Source organism: Podarcis gaigeae, assembly GCF_964106915.1.
Source record: "Podarcis gaigeae genome assembly, chromosome: 16".
NCBI classification, from domain to species: Eukaryota; Metazoa; Chordata; class Lepidosauria; order Squamata; family Lacertidae; genus Podarcis; species Podarcis gaigeae.
This window is the reverse complement of record NC_139693.1, coordinates 41454747-41473333: the sequence shown is the minus strand read 5'-3', so window position 1 is coordinate 41473333 and position 18587 is coordinate 41454747. Positions and strand designations below refer to the sequence as shown.

General features: G+C 46.0%; 1 long non-coding RNA gene across 1 annotated transcript in view; it reads left to right on the top strand.

Moving 5' to 3' along the window:
- The window catches only part of LOC310834396, a 495679-nt gene extending 478799 nt beyond the window's left edge, over window positions 1-16880 (top strand). Inside the window, exon 4 of the long non-coding RNA XR_014559240.1 lies at window positions 16360-16880. This is a non-coding gene — a long non-coding RNA (uncharacterized lncRNA). The remainder of the gene's footprint in view (window positions 1-16359) is intronic.
- The last annotated feature ends 1707 nt before the right edge of the window (window positions 16881-18587 follow it).

Sequence of the window (18587 nt, the reverse complement as noted above, 5' to 3'; positions counted from 1 at the left end):
TGGCCAACAATCAGTTCAGCAATTGTCACCTCTGGGAACTTCCTGGAGTCCTTTTTCAAGGGGAAAATAGCTTTGGAATGGAGGAAACTGGCAAAGGAGTTGATTTTATATTATTTTTAAAGCTAGGTAACTTCCCTGAGCTGTCAAGTTGAAAGGATACATTCAGGCATAATACTGGTAACATTTAACTTTAAAGATGTGCCCCCCCACCCCGTAATTTCCGTTTACCCACCGCTTGACCATCAATAAAAAAAAATCCTCAATGGCGTTTGCAAAAAAGATAAAGCAGTAAAAATCAACTATAAGAAGAGTTAACAATAATCTACAACTTTTGAAAAGTTGAAATAAGTCTAATCTACAAACATTAAAACTCACATCAACTTTCTGAATGTCTGGATAGACTTTTCTAAGCTAAAATATGCCAATAAGAGGCCCAGTGAAGGTGCCTGCCAGATATCAGCAGAGTTAAGAGCAGAGTTCTCCTTGCATCCGCAGTACTAATAATTCCAACAAAATAAGAGAAGCCTAAACCCACCAAAGCGAAAAACCTCACAGGATCCACACCTCGGTTAGCCATGGGCACCATCCTTTGCAACTGAAATAAAGGCATGCCATGTTGCAAAAAATAAAAATAAAATTGGACTCATGTGCTACATCCTTTAGTGACTTTCAATTTATGGGAAATATTTTCTAGAAGCGCAATTTCCAGACTTTTGAATACCAATAATCTAAGTTATTTAATTGAAGGCTTCATTTTTAAATTTAAAAACCCCATTCTTATTTTTCTGACATAAACACACCTCTTTCAATGCTTTGCAACATGAAACACGCAGTCTGCAAACCAGTTCCCAATTTAAATGCAACACATGCAACGGAGACGTAAATGACACAACAGCAGCAGCATGAAATTGAGGCCGTTTGTAGGATTCTTGCGGGTGAAGGAGGAAGTGTTTCCTATGTATGGTCTGCATGCATCCCGGGCGTCTAAGCAGCAAGAACCACTGTAGCCCCACAGAGGGGCAGAGAGGAGCCTTGGAGGCTGTGGAGAAGCTGACTGAGCTGGCAGACGCTCTCCAAGAATTCAGAGAGGGGCCTTCCCAGCCTTACCTGCAAATGCTGTTGGAGATTGATCCTGGAACCTTCTGCAGGTGCTTGATGCCTGAGCTACAGCCCCCAAGACCCAGAGGGGGAGAGGGCTGCGTAGGGAGTGGCCTTCTGCTAAGTCCATCTACAGTCGTACCTTGGAAGTTGAAAGGAACCCGTTCTGGAAGTCTGTTCCACTTTCAAAACATTTGGAAACCAAAGTGTGGCTCCTGCGGCCAATCGGAAGCCGTGGAAGCCCCACCAGACATTTGGCCTCCAAAAATAGTTCAGCAACCGGAACAGTCACTTCCGGGTTTGTGGCATTTGGGAGTCAAAACGTTTGAGAACTAAGCTGTTTGAAAACCAAGGTATGACTGTATTTGGGGTGGCTCTCCAGGATTAGGGTTGGACAGGAGTCTTTTCCCTGGAGAAGCTGCCAAGGATTGAACCTGAAACCTTCAGCATGCAGAGCAGATGCTCTGGCCCTGAGCTGCAGCCAGTGCTGAGAAGGAAGCCCACAGGTGCTACTCCCCAGGAAAGCGCATCTGGGAGTGCTCAGAGAGCATGTCCTCCCCAGAACTCACAGAACATAGAAATAAAAGCAGCCCGTCCCTCCGTCCTTGGGTGCATCTGCACTTCACATTTAAAGCAGCATCATACCAATTAAAACAGCCATTAAAACTCCCCCAAAGTATCCTGGGAAGTATCTCTCCCCTCCCAAGCTACAGTTCACAGAGTTTCCTGGGAAGAGAATTGCAGCCCTGTGAGGAAAAGGGGGTCTCTCCGAATAACTCTCGGCAACCTGAACAACCTGCACTTCCCAGGGGAAGCCAGTGTGGTGTAGTGGTTAAGAGCGGTAGTCTCGTAATCTGGGGAACTGGGTTCGCTTCCCCGCTCCTCCACCTGCAGCTGCTGGGTGACCTTGGGCCAGTCACACTTCTTTGAAGTCTCTCAGCCCCACTCACCTTACAGAGTGTTTGTTGTGGGGGAGGAAGGGAAAGGAGAATGTGAGCCGCTTTGAGACTCCTGAAGGGGAGTGAAAGGCGGGATATCAAATCCAAACTCTTCAAAGTGGCAGGAGCTCTTCTGAATGTAGAGTGCAGTTGGTGCCCTGTGAGGGAGGATACAGAATCCAGCCCTGCAGAACCCAGCTGACTTTCCCCACTTCTGGACACCGTGTGCTGCACCAAAATGACCCGCCTCTGCTAATCACAATGGCAATGTTTCTTCCCTCCCAACAGATGGCAGGAAGCTGCCTTCTGGTGGGGCAGAGCTTGCAATGGTCTCCACAGGAAGGATGGAGTGGCAGCAGCTCTCCAGAGTTTCAAGCAGTGAACCCTCCCTGGAGATGCTGCCGGTGGAGGGACCTGGGAGGACCTTCTGCATGCTGAGCATCTGCTCTGCCATTGCACTCCAGCCCCTCCCATCAGGAACAATAGCCTTCTTGAACACAGGCAGAGAAACTTCCATGGATGGCATTTGGGGACCTCTATTTTGGGGTAGCAAAATGTCCCAAAACAAGGGCACTCCCCACCTGCTCTTCCTCTAGGGTAGTTTTTGTTTGAAAAATTACAGAGGATACCCCCTCAATACTGCCTAGGACAGGGGTTGTGAGCCTGGTCCCTACCGCCCACTAGTGGGTGTTTCAGGACAGGGGCGTCGACTTATAAAAAATATTGGGGGGGCGGGGGCCCATACCGACTTATAAAAAATATTGGGGGGGCCCAAGACCTCCAAACCGCTGCTGCTGGGGGAACGAAAGGGCCGATTGGCTGCCACCGTGGGCGGTGAATATTAATGAGCTAGGGGGAATCCCCGCTTCTCGCGGGGCTGACGCCAGCCCCGCGAGATTGTTGATGGGTCGAGAGCCCGCAACCCCACCCCCTCTCTAGATCGGGAGTGGCTTTGTTTTAACTCATTACTGAATGTATTTTAAAAGGTAACTATCGTCAAACAAGAAAAATAAAAATACCAACATAATTTTGTAATTTTACAAAGCATAATATAACTAATAATTTTCTTAAATTATTGGGGGGCAGAGCCCCCCCAAACGAATTTTTGAGGGGGCTCGGGCCCCCTCAGGCCCCATGGAGTCGGCGCCAATGTTTCAGGATTCTAGGTGGGCGGTTGGGGGTTCTACGGCACAAGCTGAATCCTCCTTCCATCGAGCTCTGGTGGATGGTAAGGAAATTTTACCATCAAGAAAGATGCATTAGTGGGCGGTAGGTATAAAAAGGTTGACTACCCCTGGCCTAGGACAAAAAAGCCCCCAATGGCAAAAACCAATCAATTCACTGAGATGCCCCCCGCCCCTTACCGTCTGAGGCAGTTTATCTGTACAAAAAGAAAACTGCAAGTGGCTGAAATTTGGGGATAGCTTTTACTGTGAAGATAACAAAAACCTATCCCCTCCTTGTTTTTGGCTTATTTCTATGCAAAATCTGCACTGTAGCTGTTGAAGATGTTTGGGCAAGAATAGGCATTTTGTAAAAGGGGCACGTATTGAGAGGGCAATGGAACAGATGCCTGTCAAAGCCAATGCTCCATTTATGAAAATTAATATAGGGTGGTGTACTTTTCAGAAAGTTTTCTCCCTCTTCCCACCCCCACCTTGCAATCATCTCATGTTGTGCCATAAATCTGTTAACTTTGGCAAGGGCCTCAAAACTTTTCTAGGAACAGCTTTTGGGGAAATGGTTCCTTCCAGCCCTCATGCTGCCAAGCTAGTCCCACAATTTATTTAATTCTGTTTGCCAGGGGGCTTTTCCCCATAAAATGAAAACAAAAGCAAAACAAATCTTAAGGCAACGTATAAGGGTTTTTTCTTTCTTTCTATAAACAACAACAGAAACAATAGCAACGAATTCCTAAAGCCAACTCACACCAAGGCAAGAGTGAAGCGAAGAGGGTCCCTCACAAGGAGCTGTGGCTCCTCGTCCATGATCCGTGGACCAGATGGTGCTTTGCAGCCTGAGCAGAGGAAGGCTCTGCCCTCCTCCAGGGTGCTGGCTCTTGTCTCTGTCTTTGTTAACTCAGTGCCTTTGTTACCAGGCAGAATTGGCATGTAACACTGGGTAAAGAAAGGTCTCAGGTTACAGCATTCTGTGTGGTGGGACAGTGGGGGAATTTGTGTGAGACAGTGTGTAGCAGAAGAATTGAAGAAGAAGAATTGGAACTGTGGACAAGACTGAAGACTTTGTCAAAAATTGCAAGAGCTTGCAAACAGCTGAACTCAGGACTTTTTACACAGCAAGGACTTTGAAGCAAAGAACCCTCTCTGGGCTCAGAGAGCGAGAGAGAATACTACCTGTAATATTGGTAAACAGTGTGTATATGAAGAGTGTGTGTTGGTGTTATCATGGTAAGGATTACTCTGCTAAACGGTTGTTTTCTGCAGGGAGCTTAACTGATTGACGGAGCTTCTGCAGCCAATACACCCAGCACCCAACAAAGGAACCATCTTTGGTTTCTGGATGCGCCATATTTGGGTGTCCCTGTGGAACTAGCCTGACTTGCTGGTGTTTGCTGTTGGAATACAATGGGGAAGTTGATCTAGTTTATGCACTAGTTTAGACACAAAAAACAACCAGTATGTGGAATACTAACTGCAGCTGAAATAAAATTGACAGAAGGTTCAGGACACTTTTGCAGACGTCAAAATAAAATAGATTCCACAAAGGAACATTTTGCTCAAGTCCCAAGGCAGTCTGGTGTGCTTGATCTCATGAAAATCTTGCCTGCCACCCCAAACACCCCCTCCAATTTTCACCCTGAAACCCCTCTTGACCCCCCCTAATGGTCCCCCTTTGCCCCCCTGGATCTTAAGAGTGGCAGCAGCCGCTGCCCAGTAGGAAGCCAGGGTGTTTCTGCCAGGAGAAAAGGTCTACTTAGGAGGAGGGAGAAAGCTGAAAAGGCTTGACTGTGAACCAGGCAAGGGCAAAACAAGACCCTCATATTTTCCAGGGACTTTGGTGGCTTATCACCTTCAACTGTCCTAATCTCTCTCTCTCTCTCTCTCTCTCTCTCTCTCTCTCTCTCTCTCCCCCCCCCCGACCCCATTGTGAGGTGCTGGTTATAGAGCCAAATCCAAATGTAGAACTCAAAAAAAAAGACATTTTGATCCCCCATTCCTATATGGCAAGCGTGTCCAATTCTCAAGAGATTGTGATCTACTTTCAGAATTAAAAACTTCCAGTGATCTACCCCCGTTTTTGGGGGGTTCAGCTCAAAGTTGTTGAGCTTTTTAGGGAGGAGAAAAGCCCCGTTTTTAGGGATTATAAAAAAAAGCTTTTGGGGGGGTGTTCTGTTTTGCGGGGGTTTAAAGGGACAAAGGGGTATAGTCACTCACAGAAAGAGCACTATGGATCAAAACAGCAGCCAGAGAATGCTCTGTCTTCCCTTCCAGAGATCATACAACAATGGAGGGCAGGGCAAGGGGGCATGGCAGGAGCCAGAGATAGACCACAATCTACCAAAACCTTGCAGGGATCTACCAGTAGATCACGATCAACCTGATGGACATTCCTGCTATATGGAACCTCCAGGTTTTGAGGCAGCCTACCTCGAAATTTCCATTGTTGGGCAGGGGAGGGGAGGGTGATCAGGGTGACAGATATCTTGAAACCCAATGGAGATGCTGCAGCAAGAATGGAGTCTATCTGCTTGCTTAAATAGAAATTGAAATTTGTGATGGTTCTACTAGCTGAAAGACTTACAATCACTGAACATTATAGACACAGCTAGTTCAGGTGGATTTTGTCCCTAGCAGACCAGTTCTGCACCATCCATGTGGGAAGTATGTAGCAGCATTCATCTGCAAGGTTTTGTTCATAGGCCCTCTCTTGGAATTGTGGTGTGAGGAGCAGAAAAAGCATATGATCGTCTAGAGTGGAAATTTCCCAACCCCACAAACTGAAGGATTATCTCTGGGCTGGGACTGACTGTGGAGGGACTGACTGTGGCATGGGAGGGACTGACTGTGGCATCTGCATATGCTCGACAATTGGATACTTCTTCATTAAGGATGAGGCTCAGTGCCCCCTCCCTTATTTATTACTTCCTTTTTTGCAGTGACAGTTACAGTCCTTTACAAAGGTGATCAGGCTGAATCTTAGAATTCAAAAATGGGCCCTTCACAATGCCACTTACTAACGGGCAGCCGTAAAGTAAAGTAAAGTAAAGTAAAGTAAAGTAAAGCAAGGCCAAGTAAAGATAAGATTCAGGTTTAAACTTGATAAACCAGATATCCTGGGCCGAGTTCTTCTCTTGCCCGGAGTAATTAAAATTCCTGTCACTGAAACCAATCTATAAGAGAATTTGGCTAAAAGCAGAGTTTGCAATAAAGAGTATAATGAAACTGAAGCCTTGAACCTCGGCTGAAGGAGACAGCATGGGGAAATGTCAATAATTGTGGCCTGGCCAGATTGCAACTGTGGAATTGAGCATTGTTAACTGGAATAAATCTTTTGCTTCAGGCAAGTGCTTAAAGAACCCGTGTGGTGTAGTGGTTAAGAGGTATGGACTCGTAATCTGGTGAACGGGGTTCAATTTCCCACTCCTCCACATGCAGCTGCTGGGTGACCTTGGGACAGTCACACTTCTCTGAAGTCTCACCACACAGAGTGTTTCTTGTGGGGGAGGAAGGGAAAGGAGATTGTTAGCCACTTTGAGACTCCTTAGGGTAGTGATAATGTGGGATATCAAATCCAAACTCTTCCTCCTCCTCCTCCTCCTCCTCCTCCTCCTCCTCTTCTTCTTCTTAAAAAGGAACAGTGGTTAAATTTTTATTATGGGGGGGCAGGGACAGAACGGGACAAAAAAAATCTCATTGGGCAACTTGGCAAATGTCCATAGGAACACAGTGAGGAGCCTTGTACAAAGTGAGACCATTGGTCCCTCTAGAATCATAGAATCATAGAGTTGGAAGAGACCACAAGGGCCATCGAGTCCAACCCCCTGCCAAGCAGGAAACACCATCAGAGCACTCCTGACATATGGTTGTCAAGCCTCTGCTTAAAGACCTCCAAAGAAGGAGACTCCACCACACTCCTTGGCAGCAAATTCCACTGTCGAACAGCTCTTACTGTCAGGAAGTTCTTCCTAATGTTTAGGTGGAATCTTCTTTCTTGTAGTTTGGAACCATTGCTCCGTGTCCGCTTCTCTGGAGCAGCAGAAAACAACCTTTCTCCCTCCTCTATGTGACATCCTTTTATATATTTGAGCATGGCTATCATATCACCCCTTAACCTCCTCTTCTCCAGGCTAAACATGCCCAGCTCCCTTAGCCGTTCCTCATAAGGCATCGTTTCCAGCTCAGCATTGTCCAGACTGGCTGCCAGCAAGAGCGTCCAGGGTTACAGGGTGAGGGTCTTCACAGCCCTGCCTAGAAAGGCTCCTGCATGCAAATGTTCTGCTTTGCTACTAAAGCATATTGCCTTCCCTTCAGACAGGCGGCATGGGACTCCCTGGGGACTTGTCCTATATGACCAGAACTCTGTGGGAGGTCACTGGAGAGGCCACTTCCCCCAGGGATTTTCCTTTTGGCTGGATCCATTTTGGGGATGAGAATAAAGACTAAGCAACCAGATGGCAATGTGGGGAGCAGATATTGGGGAGTGATTGGGGAGGCACTAGAACAATATATCCTGACCCTTATCAGACAGAGAGAGAGAGAGAGAGAGAGAGAGAGAGAGAGAGAGAGAGAGAGGTTTCCTACTGAGGTGCTACATCAAGCCAAGTTGGACTTAAGTAGTAGATCACTGAGGCTTGTTTAAGAAAATGTTTAACTACTTTAGTGAAACCTCAAAGCAGTTTTGCAAGAAATATTAGAATTTTCAATAAGGAACAATTACAAATGTTTAAAAATAATTACAATTAACTGGGTTGTTTTAGTTCCTCTGGAAAAATCGCAGGGATTGTTGCAAAGGCTTCAGTAGTCATAGCAGTTATGATTCACTAATCAAGCACCTAGATACGGCACAGAGATTAAAATATAAGGCAACCTCTCTCACAGCCTTATAGTTTAATAGAAACAGTACAAAAGGAAAAGGGGGTTGGGGAGGGAAGAGGAAAAGAAGCAGCAAACTCAGCTCTCATTGCCATCTGTTCCATATTATCAAGGACTCAGGCCTCCCCCTTGGCTAGTGGCTGAGGTCAGAGGGCATTTTGCCCCCTTCAGCCCTGTAGTCAGAGGGCAACTGGCAGATGGAGTTGATTTCTCTTTGGATAAACACTTGCTTGGTGTTCTTGACTGTTTTGCTTCCTCCAGAAGAAGAGGTTGGAGCAGTGGTTCCCAAAGGGGGGGGTAGCGCCCCCTGGGGAGTGGAATTATCTAGGGGGCAGTAAGAGGCAAGGGGGCAGCAGAGGAGCGCTGATGGTACAAATAGCTATCAGACTTCTGAAAAGCGGGTATCATGGGATCAAGTTAATCAGCCTTTTTTATTTAATCAAACAAAATAGTTTTAATCGGATTTTTAGTAAACGTGCAATTAATTGGTAGTGTCTCGAACTTTATTGTGTTATTTTCTTCCTCCGTGCAAACCACTAAACAATCCTCCTTATTGGGCAGGGGAGGGAGTCCTAGGCCTGAGTTTAGGGAACCAAGGAGGCAGTGGTCCCCCCCCCCAAAAAAAGTTTGGGAACCACTGAGCTAGATACTGTGCATATGAGAACTTTTCACCTCTCTCCAAAAATAAGCAAAGGGAACTGGTTCCAAAAGGGCTTCAGTTGGCAGCACCCGCAAGGAGTCAGTTCCAGATGGAGGTTCACTTACTTACTTACTTACTTACCTATTTATTTATTTATTTAAAGCTAAGTTATGACAAGTGTCCCTGAGGTGGTGGTGATGGAGCTACGCTTGGTGCATGCAAAATGGTGGCCTTTTTTTTTTCTTTTAAGAGTGAAGCAAGCTATAGCCAGGAGTAGGCATGGATTTGGGGGAAATGTTGATGATGGAGAAGTTTTCTCAGCTAGTGAAGCTGCCTGAAGGGCTTCTGAAGGGCTGAGGGAATCAGAGGACTGTTTTATATGTTGCCTATTCCTTTGAGAGAGGGAGAAATCTGAAGTTTGCTTGCATCAGTTGAGAGAATGACTTCCGGAAGACCTGAACTGCGGTGAAAGGCAGGGCGGTGGTAGTGGCAGCGGGTGAGACCTCAGCCTTTTCCGTGCAGCTCCTTTGAAAGAGGACGTGTCATTCCTGAGAGCCTCCTTTCCTTTCGCAGCCCTTGAACTGCTGGGAGAGGAATGGGAAGGCCGCAGGGAAGTGCAGAGCTGAATGCTAAGTCTCCAAACTGAAAAATATGTGAGGAAAACACTGCCAGAATGAGAGGGGCCTTCTGCCGAACACCCAATTTAGCAGAAAATGTGGGATGGCACATTAATTTAACAAATCTCCCCCAGAAAAGCTTTGTCTGCCACCCAGCACGTCGCTCCCCCTGGCCCCATCTCCCCCCCCCCCCCGCTTCTGTCCCCACATCCCCACAGCCAGGCACCACCGTACTGGAACAGGCAGCTCGAAAGTAAACAGTGTCTGAAACCTATTCTCATTAGGCTAATTTACGAATAAATTACCATATTCAATGGCCTTATTTTTACTGCTCGTTAACAGGCCCATGATAGGATGATAATTATGGGATTTTAAGTGGCTAATGGCAGCTGGGGCTTGAAAAGCCGTTTTTACGAATCTGTTTATGGCAGAGAAGGTGACAAGGGGGTGGAGCAGTCGACGCTGGCATCTCATGTCAGGAAGACAGCTTTAATTGTTGAGTATTTATTAGAGAGGAGGGAAGACTGTAATTTAAAAATGAAACTTTGAAGAAACAAAAAGGAAATTAATTAGCCTGCCGGTGCTGGGGTGGCTGGCGTTTCAGGAGGCCACTGAAATGCTCCTGTGTTTGTGCATCACTTTTGGGACTCCACTGGGCTGATCCTGCCGCCCCTCCTCCTCCCTCGGCTGATTTGGCTTCCTGTGCCTGCTGCAGCTAAATTGTGTGTGTGTGTGTGTGTGTGTGTGTGTGTAGCTGCAAGGCAACTGGGGCTAGAAGCAGCCCATAATCCTGCTTCATAATCCTTGAAGATTCTGGAACTAGATTTTGTGCTTTTGGTGGAATCAAACAACCTGTGCTTTGAACACATAGGCAGTGTCTTAGTCCATTATAGGCTAAAAATGCTACCTTCATCTTCTGGGCTGTGCCTCTCGTAAACAGCCATTGGCTGGGTAGCTGTGATGTTCAAGCAACTTTCTAACAGCTCAGGACAAAGTTGTCAACTATAGAAAGCAAAAAGCAAAAGAACTGAAGGGTCTGAGAAAACTCACCCAAGTGGCCTAAACTGAGGTGGAATAGTTTGCAACAGAGGAACTTCAGCAGCTCTGGAGCCACCTGCACTGAGCAGCACTGAATAGGTTAGGTGACTTTTGCGGATCCTGAAGCTCTATGGTTCTCTGAGGGAATGGGAAGCAAAGCATCACTGAGGTCAGCTAAAACCCACAGGCCAATCTGACACAGCCAATCCAGACCTGAATGGGCGTGCGCCAATTTCCTTCCATGCCTTCTCTTGTTCCTGCCATCCCGAGGGCTTGGGGCAAGTTGCAGGAGAGCTTTGTGGAGTTTTGCTGATCTCACCACTCCAGCATGATCTCTCCCTTGACCTAATGCTGTGGCTTCTAAACTCCCCCATCCCCCCACCCCGACCACCTGAAAACTGCTGAGGGTTTTTGAGGAGGACTTAATGATTTTTCTGCCCATTGTAGCTATTGTAATTCCATAGAATTGAAATTGTAATACAATAAAATACAATTATATAAGGAGTAGAAGAAGCAATTAAAAACCATAGCCGACATTCAGTATGATGAATGTGCCACCTCCTATCTTCAACCAAAAATCCACAAATACGCCACAGACCATCTGAATAATAATAATAATAATAATAAATATTTTTTTATTTATATCTGTCCCCCACAGCCAGAGCTGGGGTGCGAGGGGGAACCCCCTTTCAAGTACAAGAGGAACTCTTTTCACCCTGCTCGTTATATGCAAAATTCTTCTATTTCAGGCACCCTCCTCATGGCTCTGCTGTCTGCGGCTGATGGAAGTTGTAGACCAAAACATTTGGAGGGCCCTAAGTTGGGGGGACTGCTCTGAATTGCGATGCATTTGCATTTCTGCCTTTGCAAATCATTCCCTGTGTCTTTATCATGACCTCTTCCCTTGTTTATCACAGAGTTTGTAGAATGCAGAACGCAACGTGTGCTTGGATTAACAATTGCATGTTATTCTTTCCAGAGATGGAAAGATAAAGTCCCTACCAGAGAAGAATGGCAGATCAAGTTGATGATTTATGCCGAAATGGCTAAAATGACCGGAAGAATCAGAAATCAGGAAGACCAAAATTTTAATAAGGAATGGGAAAAATGTATAACTTATCTTAAAGATAATTGTAAACAGTTAAAATTGGATTGGAATATCACTTTTAATTTAATGGTGAATTTTTGATACAATGGAGATGTAAAAGATTTGGATTATTATAAAAGATGCAGGAGGAAATGACTAACAGTAGGACCCACAAAGGGGAGGAGGGAAGTCCAAGAGATTCCTTAGAATCTTGTTTTTATGTTGTATGTTGGACATGTCACTGTAAAATTTTAATCTGAAAAACCAATTAAATATTTTATATATACATTAAAAAATTGCATGTAATTTTAAAATTAAGATTCTTATGCTTTTTGTTTTATTATTATTCATAATTTATCTATTCAGGGTGGTCATTGGGGCTTTTCACTGTTTTTTTAAGACTGAGGGAGCTACATGCATTGATGTCAATGGGTATGCTTCTTATGCATACTTTTCAATGCAAAGTTTTTTTTATTTTCTTTTAAAATTCACAACTTCCAGTATTGCCCTCACCATCTTCTCTCCTCACCACACTGAGGCACAGGAAGCTGCCTTCTAAAGAGGCAGTTTTAGGGTAGTGTGACGGGTTCCCCCTCCCTGGCGGTGCTGCAGGGGCTGCCGCAAGAGTGCTGGAGAAGAGAGAGAGAGAGAGAGAGAGAGAGAGAGAGAGAGAGAGAGAGAGAGACTTGAAGCTGCCCTTAGGGAGCCAGGGACCCTATGCATGCAAAGCAGAGGCTTTGCCATTGAGTTGTGACCCTTCCCTAAAAGAGGTTGAGTACGGACGCAGGTGGCGCTGTGGGTTAAAGCCTCAGCGCCTAGGACTTGCCGATCGAAAGGTCGGCGGTTCGAATCCCTGCGGCGGGGTGCGCTCCCGCTGCTCGGTCCCAGCGCCTGCCAACCTAGCAGTTCGAAAGCACCTCCGGGTGCAAGTAGATAAATAGGGACCGCTTACTAGCGGGAAGGTAAACGGCGTTTCCGTGTGCGGCTCTGGCTCACCAGAGCAGCGATGTCACGCTGGCCACGTGACCCGGAAGTGTCTTCGGACAGCGCTGGCCCCTGGCCTCTTGAGTGAGATGGGCGCACAACCCCAGAGTCTGTCAAGACTGGCCCGTACGGGCAGGGGTACCTTTACCTTTACCTTTACATGACATTATACAATTAAAATTAGGTTACTCCAAGCATCATTTTGAAATTCGGCTTTCCCTATCTTTGGCTTCCAGTTTTTTGGTTCTGCCATCCCACCCTCTCTATCCTGCCTAAATTAATTCTGGTTACTCTTAAATACATTCTCTACAAACTTTCGATTGCACAGGTAAGCTATAATGATCAACCAGAGATCCACTGACAACAAAATGCAGCTGTGTTTAATAGTATCTATTACTTCAAATTAGCATCACTTTATCCCTCTCTTCAGGCACACTAGTTTGCTAGTGAGCTGGGTTTGAGACGCATCTGCTGTAAGACCAGGGGTTGTTTAATGGGCTCAAATCTGTTTGAATGCCTTGTCTTTGTTTTTATCTAGGTATTTGGTGATAACTGGAATTTTTTTTAGTTTTCTTAGTGTAGTTTTGCTTGTTTGCCTCATGACAAAATTGCTAGGTTGTCATTTATTGGGCCTGCTTGTATGATTTTGTAATTTGGGATACATTGTTTTTCTCTGTTTAATTTTATTACATCATTCCCTCTGTGGGATTGAAAATATTCAGTGAAGGGTGGGCTATAAACACTGTAAACAAAATAACTAATATTAACATTCTGAATTTAAACGCAGCCATTGTGGCTCGTAAGAAGAAATTACAAAATCTACATTTGGGGAATGCCTTTATGAGGCCAGCCACCTAAATGTCACAGAATAATATGCAAGCTTTTCAGCTCTCCTGAACTCTCCAGGAAACTAGCTGGCAAACCAAACAGAGGGGGGGGGGGCAATGTTGGTTCCTGATGAAGGCACCAGGGGTGTTGTTACGGCTAAAATCTGGGTGCGGGGCTACACTGCCACCCAGCTCGTCGGACTAAGTGTCCGCGGGTCCCTGCGGAAGAAAATGAGCTCAGCCGGACACGAGCAAAATGCGGAGATCCAAGGTTTATTGCGCAACAGGTTCAAAACGAGATTGAACAGCGAGAAAGGGGTGACATGAACTTTTGAAACTCCCTCCATGTCCCAGAATACAGTGCAAAATACATCCCAGTTACATTATGAATACATTAAGGAGAGGTTGGGTTACACCGGATTAACATAAGGAGGAGGGGGGGGGAATATGCAGAGCTACACCGGATTAACATAAGGAGGAGGGAGGGGGGAATATGCAGAGCTACACCGGATTAACATAAGGAGGAGGGAGGGGGGAATATGCAGAGCTGGAGATATGCGCAGATAAGCGCTTCCTGAGTGTATGCATAGTCTGTCATCTGGCATTGCCCGGAGGAAAGGTTTGGCAGAGTGATTTTGACAGGATTAGGGTCTTGACACCTTACTTGAGGGATTATGGATATGGATTTTATAGATTTTAGTTCCCTTTGACATTGACAATTGGGAATAAAGGGATATATTGTAGTGAAGAAGGTGAAGAAGACATGCCCCCCCCCTTCCGTAACAGGTGTGCATCTGGTCACAGGCTCAAGGTGGAATGGGGGAGGGCATGGTCACAGATGGTTAGGTCAGAGGCTGCTCACAACAAGGTTGGACAGGAGAAGAAGAACCCAATGGTTGATCTTCCATTTATGAAGATGTAAAATCCAACTGTCTCCATCCCGAGGCAAGGGACAATGTTTCCTTCGGTTCTTTAGTAGGCAGAAAAACAGAAAGAAAGAAAAACTCAGCAGTTTTTATATAAACAAAACTGGAGATTACTTTTAGGTGATGCATGGTGGATTAAAAACAAAAACACAAAAAGAGTCAAATTGAGTAGCTCAGCTAGCAAGTTGGAGAGAGTTCTATTTTTGCATAGAATAAAGTCCTCTCTTCAGGTGGTCCTGTTCTCCAGCTTGTTCCCCATGCGCAGCCTGTCCTAGTTATGATTACATAAGATGTACATGAGGAGCACATGGATCTCTAAATAGTGTTAATAACAAAAATGCCTTCATTGGTAATGAAGCATCTTGGCCAGGGCTATATCTCGGTCTTATGTGTATGCTGAGTATGAAACCTTTGATGGAGTTGTTTTTGCAAAGGTTTTCTAGAACGATACAAACAGAATGTTTTGGATACTGATCCCTTTCCACCAAAGGTAAAGGTAAAGGGACCCCTGACCATTAGGTCCAGTCGTGACCAACTCTGGGGTTGTGGCGCTCATCTCGCTGTATTGGCCAAGGGAACCGACGGTTGTCCGCAAACAGGTTCTGGGTCATGTGACCAGTAGGACTAAGCCGCTTCTGGCAAACCAGAGCAGCGCACAGAAACACCGTTTACCTTCCTGCCGGAGCAGTACGTATTTATCTACTTGCACTTTGACATGCTTTCGAACTTCTAGGTTGGCAGGAGCAAGGACCAAGCAACGGGAGCTCACCCCGTTACGGGGATTCGAACTGCGGACCTTCTGATCGGCAAGCCCTAGGTCATAGAATCATAGAATCATAGAGTTGGAAGAGACCACAAGGGCCATCGAGTCCAACCCCCTGCCAAGCAGGAAACACCATCAGAGCACTCCTGACATATGGTTGTCAAGCCTCTGCTTAAAGACCTCCAAAGAAGGAGACTCCACCACACTCCTTGGCAGCAAATTCCACTGTCGAACAGCTCTTACTGTCAGGAAGTTCTTCCTAATGTTTAGGTGGAATCTTCTTTCTTGTAGTTTGGATCTATTGCTCCGTGTCCGCTTCTCTGGAGCAGCAGAAAACAACCTTTCTCCCTCCTCTATGTGACATCCTTTTATATATTTGAACATGGCTATCATATCACCCCTTAACCTCCTCTTCTCCAGGCTAAACATGCCCAGCTCCCTTAGCCGTTCCTCATAAGGCATCGTTTCCAGGCCTTTGACCATTTTCGTTGCCCTCCTCTGGACACGTTCCAGTTTGTCGGTGTCCTCCTTGAACTGTGGTGCCCAGAACTGGACACGGTACTCCAGGTGAGGTCTGACCAGAGCAGAATACAGTGGCACTAATACTTCCCTTGATCTAGATGCTATACTCCTATTGATGCAGCCCAGAATTGCACTATTACTTCCCTTGATCTAGATGCTATACTCCTATTGATGCAGCCCAGAACTGCATTTGCTTTTTTAGCTGCCGCGTCACACTGTTGGCTCATGTCAAGTTTGTGGTCAACCAAGACTCCTAGATCCTTTTCACATGTACTGCTCTCAAGCCAGGTGTCACCCATCTTGTATTTGTGCCTCTCATTTTTTTTGCCCAAGTGCAATACTTTACATTTCTCCCTGTTAAAATTCATCTTGTTTGTTTTGGCCCAGTTCTCTAATCTGTCAAGGTCGTTTTGAAGTGTGATCCTGTCCTCTGGGGTGTTAGCCACCCCTCCTAGTTTGGTGTCATCTGCAAATTTGATCAGGATGCCCTTGAGTTCATCATCCAAGTTGTTGATAAAGATGTTGAATAAGACCAGGCCCAAGACAGAACCCTGTGGCACCCCACTAGTCACTCTTCTCCAGGATGAAGAGGAACCATTGATGAGCACCCTTTGGGTTCGGTCAGTCAGCCAGTTACAAATCCACTGAGTGGTAGCATAGTCAAGACCGCATTTTACCAGCCTCTCTTTCCCCCTTTTTGAAAATAGGGACAACATTTGCCCTCCTCCAGTCTGCCGGGACTTCGCCTGTTCTCCAGGAATTCTCAAAGATGACTGCCAGTGGTTCTGAGATCACATCTGCCAGTTTTTTTAATACTCTTGAATGCAGTTCATCTGGCCCTGGAGACTTGAATACATCTAGACTAGCCAAGTATTCTTGTACTATCTCCTTAGTTATTCTGGGCTGTGTTTCCTCTGCTGAATCACTTGCTCCAAATTCTTCAGGTCGGGCATTGTTTTCTTTATCGGAGAAGACTGAGGCAAAGAAGGCATTGAGGAGTTCAGCCCTTTCTGTGTCCCCTGTTTGCATTTCACCATCTTCTCCTCTGAGTGACCCCATTGTTTCTTTGTTCTTCCTTTTGCTACGAACATACCCATAAAAGCCTTTTTTGTTGCTTTTAACCTCTCTAGAAAGCCTGAGTTCATTCTGTGCTTTAGCTTTTCTGACTTTGTGTCTACACGTGCTGGCTATTTGTTTGAATTCCTCTTTGGTGGTTTCCCCCCTTTTCCATTTTTTGTACAAATCCTTTTTTAATCTTAACTCAGTTAAAAGTTCTTTAGATAGCCACCTGGCTTCTTTAGGCACCTTCCATGTTTCCGTCTCATTGGTATTGCCTGAAGTTGTGCTTTTACTATCTCCCTCTTAACAAACTCTCAGCCATCATGAACTCCCTTTCCTTTTAGTATTACTGTCCATGAGATCTCACCCAGCACTTCCCTAAGTTGTATGAAGTTGGCTTTCTTAAAGTCAATAAATTGAGTCCTAGTATGCTTGGCTGCTCCTTTCCGCTGTATAGTAAACTTCAGAAAAGCATGATCACTCGCGCCTAATGATCCTTCCACTTCTACCCCTTCTATAGGGGTATCCTTCCACTTCTACCACTTCTACAGAACTTCTAGGTTCTGTGGTTTAACCCACAGCGCCACCCACGTCCCCTTTCCACCAAAGGTAATGGTGTGTTATTTGCTAGTTCTAACAAAGACTGATGTTTTACTTATTTTCAAACCTTACTTTGTTGAATGGTCTCTTTAAATTTGAATAGTATAGCTGGTGCTGCTAAGTTGTGTTAATTAAGCTGTGTCAGCAATTGGGTATAGTATATAAAGAGCAGCACCTAGCTCTCTCAGTACCCTGGGGGATGGGTTGGTGGTTGGGTCATGCTTGTTGATATGTTTAGTGTAAAAGGAGTTTTTGTTATTAAAACCTTGTTAAAGTTATTTTTCTTTGTAATGTGTGGTCTCCCCAGTAAGCTTTCTGGAGTGCAATTAAACTGCAAATATCCAACACACTTCGCATAAAACAGTGCAAACCTTCTGTAAGAAACCCCTTTAAAATACCAGTAGCTTTTTCTTTGAAAGGATTTATCTAAAAAGGATGATCGTTTAAGCTTTTCAGTGGCATCCTCAGTTTGGTGGTTGCAAAACAAATTCACTCTAGCAATATTTGCCAAAGACTGACTAGAAATTGAGCCTGTGGCCATGGGTGCCTTGGTGCACTGCCCCCCTTCCCCCCTCCCAGCTCCTGCGCAGGCCCCGTCCATCTGACTGCCCCCTCTCGCACTACAGCCATGCTGAGGCCTCTTCTGCTCTGCTGCTTCCCCCGCGCTTAGCATGCCATGCTCAGAGCACAAGCGCCCACCAGATGGACAGTGGAATGGAAATGGTGGAGGAGAAGGCGACTAGCATTTGATCCCAGCTGGGCCCCTGCATGATGCAGCGCTGGAATGCATTGGCAGCTCTTTAATGCAGGATAATTTGATTAGATCAGTGACTGAGCCCGCTGCTGTGGGCAAGATAAACCTTCCAAAGTCAGGGCAGGGCAGGGCAGGGCAGAGGGAGGGACGGAGGGAGGGAGGGAGGAAAGGAGAGAGAGACATCCCCCCTCTCCTCTCAAGCTTCTCTCCTCCTCCTTCCTTTCTGTGCTGTTGGGCTTCCGCTTTTCCCCACTTGGCCTTCCAAATCAGCTCTGAAATTCCGCCTTTGCTGGGTCTTTGCCCTGCACCCCTCTCCCCACCCGGCCAGCTTCTGGCCTTTTCTTTGACCCCTCAGCCTCTGACCCTTCCGATGGGAAAGAGGAATAGCTGGGTGAGAGAAGGAAAGAGGCCCAAGGCCAAATGGATGAGGTGGGAGCACCATGCAGAGCCAGAACCATCCCTGGTCCCACGGAGAGCTTTTCATCTGCCATTACCGTATTTAATTCTCAACCACGAGGTTTGGTGGAGCTCAGTCTTTGCAGAGATGCTCAGCCTGGGCTTGCGTGTTCTAAGAGCCCGTGTGACATAGTGGTCAAAGGGCTTGTCCACACTTACCTTTCCTCTGCTCTTTGCAGGCATGGACTGTTCAAGCAACCTTTTCTTTTTGCTCCAGACCTTCCC